Source organism: Lithobates pipiens, unplaced genomic scaffold, assembly GCF_037356315.1.
Source record: "Lithobates pipiens isolate NorthernLeopardFrog02 unplaced genomic scaffold, aLitPip1_a1.2 Scaffold_30, whole genome shotgun sequence".
In the NCBI taxonomy this organism is placed as follows: Eukaryota; Metazoa; Chordata; class Amphibia; order Anura; family Ranidae; genus Lithobates; species Lithobates pipiens.
Genome location: NW_027507791.1, coordinates 148,987,063 through 148,996,846, shown reverse-complemented (window position 1 = coordinate 148,996,846; position 9,784 = coordinate 148,987,063). Strand labels below are relative to the sequence as shown.

At 52.2% G+C, this 9,784-nt stretch overlaps 14 non-coding genes and 29 pseudogenes across 14 annotated transcripts; all 43 read left to right on the top strand.

Moving 5' to 3' along the window:
* Positions 1-8: 8 nt before the first annotated feature.
* On the top strand, positions 9-128 carry LOC143944134 (5S ribosomal RNA; annotated as a pseudogene).
* A 109-nt stretch (positions 129-237) lies between these two features.
* Positions 238-356, top strand: LOC143952873 (5S ribosomal RNA). Its single transcript, XR_013268008.1, has one exon. It is a non-coding gene; the product is annotated as a 5S ribosomal RNA (ribosomal RNA).
* A 109-nt stretch (positions 357-465) lies between these two features.
* Positions 466-584, top strand: LOC143947498 (5S ribosomal RNA; annotated as a pseudogene).
* A 109-nt stretch (positions 585-693) lies between these two features.
* LOC143946638 (5S ribosomal RNA) lies at positions 694-812 on the top strand (annotated as a pseudogene).
* A 108-nt stretch (positions 813-920) lies between these two features.
* LOC143952104 (5S ribosomal RNA) lies at positions 921-1,039 on the top strand. Its single transcript, XR_013267313.1, has one exon. It is a non-coding gene; the product is annotated as a 5S ribosomal RNA (ribosomal RNA).
* Positions 1,040-1,148: 109 nt separating this feature from the next.
* LOC143945651 (5S ribosomal RNA) lies at positions 1,149-1,267 on the top strand (annotated as a pseudogene).
* Positions 1,268-1,376: 109 nt separating this feature from the next.
* LOC143945357 (5S ribosomal RNA) lies at positions 1,377-1,495 on the top strand (annotated as a pseudogene).
* A 109-nt stretch (positions 1,496-1,604) lies between these two features.
* Positions 1,605-1,723, top strand: LOC143945431 (5S ribosomal RNA; annotated as a pseudogene).
* A 109-nt stretch (positions 1,724-1,832) lies between these two features.
* Positions 1,833-1,951, top strand: LOC143951381 (5S ribosomal RNA). The gene has a single exon (XR_013266659.1). It is a non-coding gene; the product is annotated as a 5S ribosomal RNA (ribosomal RNA).
* A 109-nt stretch (positions 1,952-2,060) lies between these two features.
* Positions 2,061-2,179, top strand: LOC143946013 (5S ribosomal RNA; annotated as a pseudogene).
* Positions 2,180-2,288: 109 nt separating this feature from the next.
* On the top strand, positions 2,289-2,407 carry LOC143950073 (5S ribosomal RNA; annotated as a pseudogene).
* Positions 2,408-2,516: 109 nt separating this feature from the next.
* Positions 2,517-2,635, top strand: LOC143948234 (5S ribosomal RNA; annotated as a pseudogene).
* Positions 2,636-2,744: 109 nt separating this feature from the next.
* LOC143951213 (5S ribosomal RNA) lies at positions 2,745-2,863 on the top strand. The gene has a single exon (XR_013266506.1). It is a non-coding gene; the product is annotated as a 5S ribosomal RNA (ribosomal RNA).
* A 109-nt stretch (positions 2,864-2,972) lies between these two features.
* On the top strand, positions 2,973-3,091 carry LOC143946511 (5S ribosomal RNA; annotated as a pseudogene).
* Positions 3,092-3,200: 109 nt separating this feature from the next.
* Positions 3,201-3,319, top strand: LOC143948532 (5S ribosomal RNA; annotated as a pseudogene).
* Positions 3,320-3,428: 109 nt separating this feature from the next.
* Positions 3,429-3,547, top strand: LOC143952520 (5S ribosomal RNA). The gene has a single exon (XR_013267689.1). It is a non-coding gene; the product is annotated as a 5S ribosomal RNA (ribosomal RNA).
* A 109-nt stretch (positions 3,548-3,656) lies between these two features.
* Positions 3,657-3,776, top strand: LOC143946647 (5S ribosomal RNA; annotated as a pseudogene).
* A 109-nt stretch (positions 3,777-3,885) lies between these two features.
* Positions 3,886-4,004, top strand: LOC143950904 (5S ribosomal RNA). Its single transcript, XR_013266226.1, has one exon. It is a non-coding gene; the product is annotated as a 5S ribosomal RNA (ribosomal RNA).
* Positions 4,005-4,113: 109 nt separating this feature from the next.
* Positions 4,114-4,232, top strand: LOC143947296 (5S ribosomal RNA; annotated as a pseudogene).
* Positions 4,233-4,341: 109 nt separating this feature from the next.
* LOC143947079 (5S ribosomal RNA) lies at positions 4,342-4,461 on the top strand (annotated as a pseudogene).
* Positions 4,462-4,570: 109 nt separating this feature from the next.
* On the top strand, positions 4,571-4,689 carry LOC143945193 (5S ribosomal RNA; annotated as a pseudogene).
* A 109-nt stretch (positions 4,690-4,798) lies between these two features.
* LOC143944004 (5S ribosomal RNA) lies at positions 4,799-4,917 on the top strand (annotated as a pseudogene).
* Positions 4,918-5,026: 109 nt separating this feature from the next.
* Positions 5,027-5,147, top strand: LOC143947714 (5S ribosomal RNA; annotated as a pseudogene).
* Positions 5,148-5,256: 109 nt separating this feature from the next.
* Positions 5,257-5,375, top strand: LOC143951380 (5S ribosomal RNA). The gene has a single exon (XR_013266658.1). It is a non-coding gene; the product is annotated as a 5S ribosomal RNA (ribosomal RNA).
* A 109-nt stretch (positions 5,376-5,484) lies between these two features.
* On the top strand, positions 5,485-5,603 carry LOC143953804 (5S ribosomal RNA). The gene has a single exon (XR_013268852.1). It is a non-coding gene; the product is annotated as a 5S ribosomal RNA (ribosomal RNA).
* Positions 5,604-5,712: 109 nt separating this feature from the next.
* Positions 5,713-5,831, top strand: LOC143944730 (5S ribosomal RNA). Its single transcript, XR_013265054.1, has one exon. It is a non-coding gene; the product is annotated as a 5S ribosomal RNA (ribosomal RNA).
* A 109-nt stretch (positions 5,832-5,940) lies between these two features.
* LOC143946212 (5S ribosomal RNA) lies at positions 5,941-6,059 on the top strand (annotated as a pseudogene).
* A 109-nt stretch (positions 6,060-6,168) lies between these two features.
* On the top strand, positions 6,169-6,287 carry LOC143945192 (5S ribosomal RNA; annotated as a pseudogene).
* Positions 6,288-6,396: 109 nt separating this feature from the next.
* On the top strand, positions 6,397-6,515 carry LOC143946510 (5S ribosomal RNA; annotated as a pseudogene).
* Positions 6,516-6,624: 109 nt separating this feature from the next.
* On the top strand, positions 6,625-6,743 carry LOC143948530 (5S ribosomal RNA; annotated as a pseudogene).
* Positions 6,744-6,852: 109 nt separating this feature from the next.
* On the top strand, positions 6,853-6,971 carry LOC143952518 (5S ribosomal RNA). The gene has a single exon (XR_013267687.1). It is a non-coding gene; the product is annotated as a 5S ribosomal RNA (ribosomal RNA).
* Positions 6,972-7,080: 109 nt separating this feature from the next.
* LOC143946646 (5S ribosomal RNA) lies at positions 7,081-7,200 on the top strand (annotated as a pseudogene).
* Positions 7,201-7,309: 109 nt separating this feature from the next.
* LOC143950903 (5S ribosomal RNA) lies at positions 7,310-7,428 on the top strand. Its single transcript, XR_013266225.1, has one exon. It is a non-coding gene; the product is annotated as a 5S ribosomal RNA (ribosomal RNA).
* Positions 7,429-7,537: 109 nt separating this feature from the next.
* LOC143945504 (5S ribosomal RNA) lies at positions 7,538-7,656 on the top strand (annotated as a pseudogene).
* Positions 7,657-7,765: 109 nt separating this feature from the next.
* On the top strand, positions 7,766-7,885 carry LOC143947078 (5S ribosomal RNA; annotated as a pseudogene).
* A 109-nt stretch (positions 7,886-7,994) lies between these two features.
* On the top strand, positions 7,995-8,113 carry LOC143945191 (5S ribosomal RNA; annotated as a pseudogene).
* Positions 8,114-8,222: 109 nt separating this feature from the next.
* Positions 8,223-8,341, top strand: LOC143945742 (5S ribosomal RNA; annotated as a pseudogene).
* A 109-nt stretch (positions 8,342-8,450) lies between these two features.
* LOC143947712 (5S ribosomal RNA) lies at positions 8,451-8,571 on the top strand (annotated as a pseudogene).
* A 109-nt stretch (positions 8,572-8,680) lies between these two features.
* Positions 8,681-8,799, top strand: LOC143951379 (5S ribosomal RNA). The gene has a single exon (XR_013266657.1). It is a non-coding gene; the product is annotated as a 5S ribosomal RNA (ribosomal RNA).
* A 109-nt stretch (positions 8,800-8,908) lies between these two features.
* LOC143953802 (5S ribosomal RNA) lies at positions 8,909-9,027 on the top strand. The gene has a single exon (XR_013268851.1). It is a non-coding gene; the product is annotated as a 5S ribosomal RNA (ribosomal RNA).
* A 109-nt stretch (positions 9,028-9,136) lies between these two features.
* Positions 9,137-9,255, top strand: LOC143944718 (5S ribosomal RNA). The gene has a single exon (XR_013265053.1). It is a non-coding gene; the product is annotated as a 5S ribosomal RNA (ribosomal RNA).
* Positions 9,256-9,364: 109 nt separating this feature from the next.
* LOC143946210 (5S ribosomal RNA) lies at positions 9,365-9,483 on the top strand (annotated as a pseudogene).
* Positions 9,484-9,592: 109 nt separating this feature from the next.
* Positions 9,593-9,711, top strand: LOC143946903 (5S ribosomal RNA; annotated as a pseudogene).
* The last annotated feature ends 73 nt before the right edge of the window (positions 9,712-9,784 follow it).

The window sequence follows — 9,784 nt, the reverse complement described above, 5'->3', positions numbered from 1 at the left end:
GCAAGATCGCCTACGGCCACATCACCCTGAATGCGCTTGATTCTCGTCTGATCTCGGATGCCAAGCAGGGTCGGGCCTGGTTAGTACCTGGATGGGAGACCGCCTGGGAATACCAGGTGCCGTAGGCTTTTTTCCATTATGTTGTTGGCTTTGGCGACCTGCTGTATTTTTCCTCTCGATTGCCCGAGGTGACCACCTTGGCTTTTGTCAAGAGAGTTGTAAGTAGGGTGCAAGATCGCCTACGGCCACATCACCCTGCATGCGCTCGATCTCGTCTGATCTCGGATGCTAAGCAGGGTCGGGCCTGGTTAGTACCTGGATGGGAGACCGCCTGGGAATACCAGATGCCGTAGGCTTTTTTCCATTATGTTGTTGGCTTTGGCGACCTGCTGTATTTTTCCTCTCGATTTCCCGAGGTGACCACCTTGGCTTTTGTCAAGAGAGTTGTAAGTAGGGTGCAATATCGCCTACGGCCACATCACCCTGAATACGCTCAATCTCGTCTGATCTCGGATGCCAAGCAGGGTCGGGCCTGGTTAATACCTGGATGGCAGACCGCCTGGGAATACCAGGTGCCGTTGGCTTTTTTCCATTATGTTGTTGGCTTTGGCGACCTGCTGTATTTTTCCTCTCTATTGCCCGAGGTGACCACCTTGGCTTTTGTCAAGAGAGTTGTAAGTAGGGTGCAAAGTTGCCTACGGCCACATCACCCTGAATGCGCTCGATCTCGTCTGATCTCAGATGCTAAGCAGGGTCAGGCCTGGTTAGTACCTGGATGGGAGACCGCCTGGGAATACAAGGTGCCGTAGGTTTTTTCCATTATGTTGTTGGCTTTGGCGACCTGCTGTATTTTTCCTCTCGATTGCCCGAGGTGACCACCTTGGCTTTTATCAAGAGAGTTGTAAGTAGGGTGCAAGATCCCCTATGGCCACATCACCCTGAATGCGCTCGATCTCGTCTGATCTCGGATGCTAAGCAGGGTCGGGCCTGGTTAGTACCTGGATGGGAGACCGCCTGGGAATACCAGGTGCCGTAGGCTTTTTTCCATTATGTTGTTGGCTTTGGCGACCTGCTGTATTTTTCCTCTCCATTGCCCGAGTTGACCACCTTGGCTTTTGTCAAGAGAGTTGTAAGTAGGGTGCAAGATCGCCTACAGCCACATCACCCTGAATGCGCTCGATCTCGTCTGATCTCGGATGCTACGCAGGGTCGGGTCTGGTTAGTACCTGGATGGGAGACCGCCCGGGAATACCAGGTGCCGTAGGCTTTTTTCCATTATGTTGTTGGCTTTGGCGACCTGCTGTATTTTTCCTCTCGATTGCCCGAGGTGACCACCTTGGCTTTTGTCAAGAGAGTTGTAAGTAGGGTGCAAGATCGCCTACGGCCACATCACCCTGAATGCGCTCAATCTCGTTTGATCTCAGATGCTAAGCAGGGTCGGGCCTGGATAGTACCTGGATGGGAGACCGCCTAGGAATACCAGGTGCCGTAGGCTTTTTTCCATTATGTTGTTGGCTTTGGCGACCTGCTGTATTTTTCCTCTCGATTGCCCGAGGTGACCACCTTGGCTTTTGTCAAGAGAGTTGTAAGTAGGGTGCAAGGTCGCCTACAGCCACAACACCCTGAATGCACTCGATCTTGTCTGATCTCAGATGCTAAGCAGGGTCGGGCCTGGTTAGTACCTGGATGGGAGACCGCCTGGGAATACCAGGTGCCGTAGGCTTTTTTCCATTATGTTGTTGGCTTTGGCGACCTGCTGTATTTTTCCTCTCTATTGCCCGAGGTGACCACCTTGGCTTTTGTCAAGAGAGTTGTAAGTAGGGTGCAAAGTTGCCTACGGCCACATCACCCTGAATGCGCTCGATCTCGTCTGATCTCGGATGCTAAGCAGGGTCAGGCCTGGTTAGTACCTGGATGGGAGACCGCCTGGGAATACCAGGTGCCGTAGGCTTTTTTCCATTATGTTGTTGGCTTTGGCGACCTGCTGTATTTTTCCTCTCGATTCCCCGAGGTGACCACCTTGGCTTTTGTCAAGAGAGTTTTAAGTAGGGTGCGAGATCCCCTACAGCCACATCACCCTGAATTCGCTCGATCTCGTCAGATCTCAGATGCTAAGCAGGGTCGGGCCTGGTTAGTACCTGGATGGGAGACCGCCTGGGAATACCAGGTGCCGTAGGCTTTTTTCCATTATGTTGTTGGCTTTGGCGACCTGCTGTATTTTTCCTCTCGATTGCCCGAGGTGACCACCTTGGCTTTTGTCAAGAGAGTTGTAAGTAGGGTGCAAGATCGCCTGCAGCCACATCACCCTGAATGCGCTCAATCTCGTCTGATCTCGGATGCCAAGCAGGGTCGGGCCTGGTTAGTAACTGGATCGGAGACCGCCTTGGAATACCAGGTGCCATAGGCTTTTTTCCATTATGTTGTTGGCTTTGACGACCTGCTGTATTTTTCCTCTCGTTTGCCCGAGGTGACCACCTTGGCTTTTGTCAAGAGAGTTGTATGTAGGGTGCAAAATCATCTATAGCCACATCACCCTGAATGCGCTCGATCTCATCTGATCTCGGATGCTAAGCAGTGTCGGACCTGGTTAGTACCTGCATGGGTGACCGCCTGGGAATACCAAGTGCCGTAGGCTTTTTTCCATTATGTTGTTGGCTTTGGCGACCTGCTGTATTTTTCTTCTCGATTGCCCGAGATGACCACCTTGGCTTTTGTCAAGAGAGTTGTAAGTAGGGTGCAAGATCGCCTACGGCCACATCACCCTGAATGCGCTCGATCTCGTCTGATCTCGGATGCTAAGCAGGGTCAGGCCTGGTTAGTACCTGGATGGGAGACCACCTGGGAATACCAGGTGCCGTAGGCTTTTTTCCATTATGTTGTTGGCTTTGGCGACCTGCTGTATTTTTCCTCTCGATTGCCCGAGGTGACCACCTTGGCTTTTGTCAAGAGAGTTGTAAGTAGCGTGCAAAATCGCCTACGGCCACATCACTCTGATTGCGCTCGATCTCGTCTGATCGCGGATGCTAAGCAGGGTCGGACCTGGTTAGTACCTGGATGGGAGACCGCCTGGGATTACCAGGTGCCGTAGGCTTTTTTCCATTATTTTGTTGGCTTTGGCGACCTGCTGTATTTTTCCTCTCGATTGCCCGAGGTGACCACCTTGGCTTTTGTCAAGAGAGTTGTAAGTAGGGTGCAAGATCGCCTACGGCCACATCACCCTGAATGCGCTCGATCTCGTCTGATCTCGGATGCTCAGCAGGGTCGGGCCTGGTTAGTAACTGGATCGGAGACCGCCTTGGAATACCAGGTGCCATAGGCTTTTTTCCATTATGTTGTTGGCTTTGACGACCTGCTGTATTTTTCCTCTCGTTTGCCCGAGGTGACCACCTTGGCTTTTGTCAAGAGAGTTGTAAGTAGGGTGCAAGATTGCCTACGGCCACATCACCCTGAATGCGCTCGATCTCGTCTGATCTCGGATGCTAAGCAGGGTCGGGTCTGGTTAGTACCTGCATGGGAGACCGCCTGGGAATACCAGGTGCCGTAGGCTTTTTTCCATTATGTTGTTGGCTTTGGCGACCTGCTGTATTTTTCCTCTTGCTTGCCCGAGGTGACCACCTTGGCTTTTGTCAAGAGAGTTGTAAGTAGGGTGCAAGATCGCCTACAGCCACATCACCCTGAATGCGCTCGATCTCGTCTGATCTCGGATGCTAAGCAGGGTTGGGCCTGGTTAGCACCTGCGATGGGAGACCGCCTGGGAATACCAGGTGCCGTAGGCTTTTTTCCATTATGTTGTTGGCTTTGGCGACCTGCTGTATTTTTCTTCTCTATTGCCCGAGGTGACCACCTTGGCTTTTGTCAAGAGAGTTTTAAGTAGGGTGCAAGATCGCCTACGGCCACATCACCCTGAATGCGCTCGATCTCGTCTGATCTCGAATGCTAAGCAGGGTCAGGCCTGGTTAGTACCTGGATGGGAGACCGCCTGGGAATACCAGGTGCCGTAGGCTTTTTTCCATTATGTTGTTGGCTTTGGCGACCTGCTGTATTTTTCCTCTCGATTGCCCGAGGTGACCACCTTGGCTTTTGTCAAGAGAGTTGTAAGTAGGGTGCAAGATCGCCTACGGCCACATCACCCTGAATGCGCTCAATCTTGTCTGATCTCTGATGCTAAGCAGGGTCGGGCCTGGTTAGTACCTGGATGGGAGACCGCCTGGGAATACCAGGTGACGTAGGCTTTTTTCCATTATGTTGTTGGCTTTGGCGACCTGCTGTATTTTTCCTCTCGATTGCCCGAGGTGACCACCTTGGCTTTTGTCAAGAGAGTTGTAAGTAGGGTGCAAGATCGCCTACGGCCACATCACCCTGAATGCGCTCGATCTCATCTGATCTCGCATGCTAAGCAGGGTCGGGCCTGGTTAGTACCTGGATATGGAGACCGCCTGGGAATACCAGGTGCCATAGGCTTTTTTCCATTATGTTGTTGGCTTTGGCGACCTGCTGTATTTTTCCTCTCGTTTGCACGAGGTGACCACCTTGGCTTTTGTCAAGAGAGTTGTAAGTAGGGTGCAAGATTGCCTACAGCCACATCACCCTGAATGCGCTCGATCTCGTCTGATCTCAGATACTAAGCAGGGTCGGGCCTGGTTAGTACCTGGATGGGAGACCGCCTGGGAATACCAGGTGCCGTAGGCTTTTTTCCATTATGTTGTTGGCTTTGGCGACCTGCTGTATTTTTCCTCTCGATTGCCCGAGGTGACCACCTTGGCTTTTGTCAAGAGAGTTGTAAGTAGCGTGCAAAATCGCCTACGGCCACATCACTCTGATTGCGCTCGATCTCGTCTGATCGCGGATGCTAAGCAGGGTCGGACCTGGTTAGTACCTGGATGGGAGACCGCCTGGGAATACCAGGTGCCGTAGGCTTTTTTCCATTATGTTGTTGGCTTTGGCGACCTGCTGTATTTTTCCTCTCGATTGCCCGAGGTGACCACCTTGGCTTTTGTCAAGAGAGTTGTAAGTAGGGTGCAAGATCGCCTACGGCTACACAACACCCTGAATGCGCTCGATCTCATCTGATCGCGGATGCTAAGCACTGTTTGGCCTGGTTAGTACCTGGATGGGAGGCCGCCTGGGAATACCAGGTGCCGTAGGCTTTTTTCCATTATTTTGTTGGCTTTGGCGACCTGCTGTATTTTTCCTCTCGATTGCCCGAGGTGACCACCTTGGCTTTTGTCAAGAGAGTTGTAAGTAGGGGGCAAGATTGCCTACGGCCACATCACCCTGAATGCGCTCGATCTCGTCTGATCTCGGATGCTAAGCAGGGTCAGGCCTGGTTAGTACCTGGATGGGAGACCGCCTGGGAATACCAGGTGCCGTAGGCTTTTTTCCATTATGTTGTTGGCTTTGGCGAGCTGCTGTATTTTTCCTCTCGATTGCCCGAGGTGACCACCTTGGCTTTTGTCAAGAGAGTTGTAAGTAGAGTGCAAGATCGCCTACGGCCGCATCACCCTGAATGCGCTCGATCTCGTCTGATCTCGGATGCTCAGCAGGGTCGGGCCTGGTTAGTACCTGGATGGGAGACCGCCTGGGAATACCAGGTGCCGTAGGCTTTTTTCCATTATGTTGTTGGCTTTGGCGACCTGCTGTATTTTTCCTCTCTATAGCCCGAGGTGACCACCTTGGCTTTTGTCAAGAGAGTTGTAAGTAGGGTGCAAGATTGCCTATGGCCACATCACCCTGAATGCGCTCGATCTCATCTGATCTCGGATGCTAAGCAGGGTCGGGCCTGGTTAGTACCTGGATGGGAGACCGTCTGGGAATACCAGGTGCCGTAGGCCTTTTTCCATTATTTTGTTGGCTTTGGCGACCTGCTGTATTTTTCCTCTCGATTGCCCGAGGTGACCACCTTGGCTTTTGTCAAGAGAGTTGTAAGTAGCGTGCAAGATCGAATACGGCCACATCACCCTGAATGCGCTCGATCTCGTCTGATCTCCGATGCTAAGCAGGGTCGGGCCTGGTTAGTACCTGGATGGGAGACCGCCTGGGAATACCAGGTGCCATAGGCTTTTTTCCATTATGTTGTTGGCTTTGGCGACCTGCTGTATTTTTCCTCTCGTTTGCACGAGGTGACCACCTTGGCTTTTGTCAAGAGAGTTGTAAGTAGGGTGCAAGATTGCCTACAGCCACATCACCCTGAATGCGCTCGATCTCGTCTGATCTCAGATACTAAGCAGGGTCGGGCCTGGTTAGTACCTGGATGGGAGACCGCCTGGGAATACCAGGTGCCGTAGGCTTTTTTCCATTATGTTGTTGGCTTTGGCGACCTGCTGTATTTTTCCTCTCGATTGCCCGAGGTGACCACCTTGGCTTTTGTCAAGAGAGTTGTAAGTAGCGTGCAAAATCGCCTACGGCCACATCACTCTGATTGCGCTCGATCTCGTCTGATCGCGGATGCTAAGCAGGGTCGGACCTGGTTAGTACCTGGATGGGAGACCGCCTGGGATTACCAGGTGCCGTAGGCTTTTTTCCATTATTTTGTTGGCTTTGGCGACCTGCTGTATTTTTCCTCTCGATTGCCCGAGGTGACCACCTTGGCTTTTGTCAAGAGAGTTGTAAGTAGGGTGCAAGATCGCCTACGGCCACATCACCCTGAATGCGCTCGATCTCGTCTGATCTCGGATGCTCAGCAGGGTCGGGCCTGGTTAGTAACTGGATCGGAGACCGCCTTGGAATACCAGGTGCCATAGGCTTTTTTCCATTATGTTGTTGGCTTTGACGACCTGCTGTATTTTTCCTCTCGTTTGCCCGAGGTGACCACCTTGGCTTTTGTCAAGAGAGTTGTAAGTAGGGTGCAAGATTGCCTACGGCCACATCACCCTGAATGCGCTCGATCTCGTCTGATCTCGGATGCTAAGCAGGGTCGGGTCTGGTTAGTACCTGCATGGGAGACCGCCTGGGAATACCAGGTGCCGTAGGCTTTTTTCCATTATGTTGTTGGCTTTGGCGACCTGCTGTATTTTTCCTCTTGCTTGCCCGAGGTGACCACCTTGGCTTTTGTCAAGAGAGTTGTAAGTAGGGTGCAAGATCGCCTACAGCCACATCACCCTGAATGCGCTCGATCTCGTCTGATCTCGGATGCTAAGCAGGGTTGGGCCTGGTTAGCACCTGCGATGGGAGACCGCCTGGGAATACCAGGTGCCGTAGGCTTTTTTCCATTATGTTGTTGGCTTTGGCGACCTGCTGTATTTTTCTTCTCTATTGCCCGAGGTGACCACCTTGGCTTTTGTCAAGAGAGTTTTAAGTAGGGTGCAAGATCGCCTACGGCCACATCACCCTGAATGCGCTCGATCTCGTCTGATCTCGAATGCTAAGCAGGGTCAGGCCTGGTTAGTACCTGGATGGGAGACCGCCTGGGAATACCAGGTGCCGTAGGCTTTTTTCCATTATGTTGTTGGCTTTGGCGACCTGCTGTATTTTTCCTCTCGATTGCCCGAGGTGACCACCTTGGCTTTTGTCAAGAGAGTTGTAAGTAGGGTGCAAGATCGCCTACGGCCACATCACCCTGAATGCGCTCAATCTTGTCTGATCTCTGATGCTAAGCAGGGTCGGGCCTGGTTAGTACCTGGATGGGAGACCGCCTGGGAATACCAGGTGCCGTAGGCTTTTTTCCATTATGTTGTTGGCTTTGGCGACCTGCTGTATTTTTCCTCTCGATTGCCCGAGGTGACCACCTTGGCTTTTGTCAAGAGAGTTGTAAGTAGGGTGCAAGATCGCCTACGGCCACATCACCCTGAATGCGCTCGATCTCATCTGATCTCGCATGCTAAGCAGGGTCGGGCCTGGTTAGTACCTGGATATGGAGACCGCCTGGGAATACCAGGTGCCATAGGCTTTTTTCCATTATGTTGTTGGCTTTGGCGACCTGCTGTATTTTTCCTCTCGTTTGCACGAGGTGACCACCTTGGCTTTTGTCAAGAGAGTTGTAAGTAGGGTGCAAGATTGCCTACAGCCACATCACCCTGAATGCGCTCGATCTCGTCTGATCTCAGATACTAAGCAGGGTCGGGCCTGGTTAGTACCTGGATGGGAGACCGCCTGGGAATACCAGGTGCCGTAGGCTTTTTTCCATTATGTTGTTGGCTTTGGCGACCTGCTGTATTTTTCCTCTCGATTGCCCGAGGTGACCACCTTGGCTTTTGTCAAGAGAGTTGTAAGTAGCGTGCAAAATCGCCTACGGCCACATCACTCTGATTGCGCTCGATCTCGTCTGATTGCGGATGCTAAGCAGGGTCGGACCTGGTTAGTACCTGGATGGGAGACCGCCTGGGAATACCAGGTGCCGTAGGCTTTTTTCCATTATGTTGTTGGCTTTGGCGACCTGCTGTATTTTTCCTCTCGATTGCCCGAGGTGACCACCTTGGCTTTTGTCAAGAGAGTTGTAAGTAGGGTGCAAGATCGCCTACGGCTACACAACACCCTGAATGCGCTCGATCTCATCTGATCGCGGATGCTAAGCACTGTTTGGCCTGGTTAGTACCTGGATGGGAGGCCGCCTGGGAATACCAGGTGCCGTAGGCTTTTTTCCATTATTTTGTTGGCTTTGGCGACCTGCTGTATTTTTCCTCTCGATTGCCCGAGGTGACCACCTTGGCTTTTGTCAAGAGAGTTGTAAGTAGGGGGCAAGATCGCCTACGGCCACATCACCCTGAATGCGCTCGATCTCGTCTGATCTCGGATGCTAAGCAGGGTCAGGCCTGGTTAGTACCTGGATGGGAGACCGCCTGGGAATACCAGGTGCCGTAGGCTTTTTTCCATTATGTTGTTGGCTTTGGCGAGCTGCTGTATTTTTCCTCTCGATTGCCCGAGGTGACCACCTTGGCTTTTGTCAAGAGAGTTGTAAGTAGAGTGCAAGATCGCCTACGGCCGCATCACCCTGAATGCGCTCGATCTCGTCTGATCTCGGATGCTCAGCAGGGTCGGGCCTGGTTAGTACCTGGATGGGAGACCGCCTGGGAATACCAGGTGCCGTAGGCTTTTTTCCATTATGTTGTTGGCTTTGGCGACCTGCTGTATTTTTCCTCTCTATAGCCCGAGGTGACCACCTTGGCTTTTGTCAAGAGAGTTGTAAGTAGGGTGCAAGATTGCCTATGGCCACATCACCCTGAATGCGCTCGATCTCATCTGATCTCGGATGCTAAGCAGGGTCGGGCCTGGTTAGTACCTGGATGGGAGACCGTCTGGGAATACCAGGTGCCGTAGGCCTTTTTCCATTATTTTGTTGGCTTTGGCGACCTGCTGTATTTTTCCTCTCGATTGCCCGAGGTGACCACCTTGGCTTTTGTCAAGAGAGTTGTAAGTAGCGTGCAAGATCGAATACGGCCACATCACCCTGAATGCGCTCGATCTCGTCTGATCTCCGATGCTAAGCAGGGTCGGGCCTGGTTAGTACCTGGATGGGAGACCGCCTGGGAATACCAGGTGCCATAGGCTTTTTTCCATTATGTTGTTGGCTTTGGCGACCTGCTGTATTTTTCCTCTCGTTTGCACGAGGTGACCACCTTGGCTTTTGTCAAGAGAGTTGTAAGTAGGGTGCAAGATTGCCTACAGCCACATCACCCTGAATGCGCTCGATCTCGTCTGATCTCAGATACTAAGCAGGATCGGGCCTGGTTAGTACCTGGATGGGAGACCGCCTGGGAATACCAGGTGCCGTAGGCTTTTTTCCATTATGTTGTTGGCTTTGGCGACCTGCTGTATTTTTCCTCTCGATTGCCCGAGGTGACCACCTTGG